Below are 2,500 nucleotides of genomic sequence, written 5' to 3'. Positions count from 1 at the left end.
AGTATCACTCTCTTTCTTATCGGCTTTTTCTCTTTCTTGTCATTATCACTCTCTTTCTTATCGTCATTTTCTCTTTCTTCAAGTATTACTCTCTTTCTTATCGGCTTTTTCTCTTTCTTGTCATTATTACTTTCTTTCTTATTGGCATTTTCTTTTTCTTGTCAGTATCACTCTCTTTCTTATCGGCGTTTTCTCTTTCTTGTCATTATTACTCTCTTTCTTATCGGCATTTTCTCTTTCTTGTCATTATCACTCTCTTTCTTATCGGCATTTTCTCTTTCTTGTCATTATCACTCTCTTTCTTATCGGCATTTTCTCTTTCTTGTCATTATCACTCTCTTTCTTATCGGCATTTTCTCTTTCTTCAAGTATTACTCTCTTTCTTATCGGCATTTTCTCTTTCTTGTCAGTATCACTCTCTTTCTTATCGGCATTTTCTCTTTCTTCAAGTATTACTCTCTTTCTTATCGGCATTTTCTTTTTCTTGTCATTATTACTCTTTCTTATCGGCATTTTCTTTTTCTTGTCATTATTACTCTTTCTTATCGGCATTTTCTTTCTTCAAGTATCACTCTCTTTCTTATCGGCATTTTCTCTTTCTTGTCATTATTACTCTTTCTTATCGGCATTTTCTCTTTCTTCAAGTATCACTCTCTTTCTTATCGGCATTTTCTCTTTCTTGTCATTATTACTCTTTCTTATCGGCATTTTCTCTTTCTTGTCATTATTACTCTCTTTCTTATCGGCATTTTCTCTTTCTTGTCAGTATCACTCTCTTTCTTATCGGCATTTTCTCTTTCTTCAAGTATCACTCTCTTTCTTATCGGCATTTTCTCTTTCTTGTCAGTATCACTCTCTTTCTTATCGGCTTTTTCTCTTTCTTGTCATTATCACTCTCTTTCTTATCGGCATTTTCTTTCTTCAAGTATCACTCTCTTTCTTATCGGCATTTTCTCTTTCTTGTCATTATTACTCTTTCTTATCGGCATTTTCTCTTTCTTCAAGTATCACTCTCTTTCTTATCGGCATTTTCTCTTTCTTGTCATTATTACTCTTTCTTATCGGCATTTTCTCTTTCTTGTCATTATTACTCTCTTTCTTATCGGCATTTTCTCTTTCTTGTCAGTATCACTCTCTTTCTTATCGGCATTTTCTCTTTCTTCAAGTATCACTCTCTTTCTTATCGGCATTTTCTCTTTCTTGTCAGTATCACTCTCTTTCTTATCGGCTTTTTCTCTTTCTTGTCATTATCACTCTCTTTCTTATCGGCATTTTCTCTTTCTTCAAGTATTACTCTCTTTCTTATCGGCATTTTCTCTTTCTTGTCAATATCACTCTCATTTTTATCGGCTTTTTCTTTTTCTTGTCATTATCACTCTCTTTCTTATCGCCATTTTCTTTTTCTTACTCTCTTTCTTATCGGCATTTTCTCTTTCTTGTCATTATTACTCTTTCTTATCGGCGTTTTCTTTTTCTTGTATCATTACTCTCTTTCTTATCGGCATTTTCATCTCTCTTTCTTATCGGCATTTTCTCTTTCTTGTCATTATCACTCTCTTTCTTATCGGCATTTTCTTTTTCTTCAGGTATTACCATCTCTCGTTATCTCTCTCTTTTACTGAGCCTACTTGTCGAGATCCCAATTACGTCTTGAAAGTGTCGAATTTCCCATCTTTGATTTAATTAAATGCATTTTTCTCTCCGTCGATCAGACATTCGCTCTCTCGACTGTTCTCTCCAATGTCGAGTTTTTTTCTTTTCTTTTCTTTTCTTTTCTTGCGTTAGTTAGCCTTCTTATGTTTTTATTTTTATCTATTTTTTGTATATTCTTTTTTGTGTTTCCTTTTTTTGAATTATTGTTTTCTTTGTGTATTCTTTTCTTACGTTAGTTAGCCTTTTTACTTTTTATTTATTTACTTTTTTTGTATATTCTTTTTCGTGTTTCTTTTTTTTATTATTGTTTTCTTTGTATATTATTTTCTTACGTTTTATTTTTATTTATTTTTGTATATTCTTTCTCGTGTTTCTTTTCTTTAAATCATTGTTTTCTTGTATATTCTTTTATTACGTTAGTTAGCCTTCTTATGTTTTATTTTTATTTATTTTTTGTATATTCATTTTCGTGATTCTTTTTTTTTTTAATTATTGTTTTCTTTGAATATTCTTTTTTTACGTTAGTTAGTCTTCTTACGTTTTATTTTTATTTACTTTTGTATATTCTTTTTCTTTTTTCTTTTTTTGAATTATTGTTTTCTTTGTATATTATTTTCTTACGTTATATTAGTCTTCTTACGTATTTTTATTTATTTATTTTTGTATATTCTTTTTCTTGTTTCTTTTTTTTTAATTATTATTTTCTTTGTATATTCTTTTCTTACGTTATATTAGCCTTCTTACGTATCTTTATTTATTTATTTATTTTTGTATATTCTTTTTCTTGTTTCTTTTTTTGAATTATTATTTTCTTTGTATATTATTTTCTTACGTTAGTTAGCCTGCT

This window comes from Penaeus vannamei, chromosome 19, assembly GCF_042767895.1.
Source record: "Penaeus vannamei isolate JL-2024 chromosome 19, ASM4276789v1, whole genome shotgun sequence".
NCBI classification, from domain to species: Eukaryota; Metazoa; Arthropoda; class Malacostraca; order Decapoda; family Penaeidae; genus Penaeus; species Penaeus vannamei.
The sequence above is the reverse complement of the archived record's forward strand: the minus strand, read 5'-3'. Positions refer to the sequence as shown.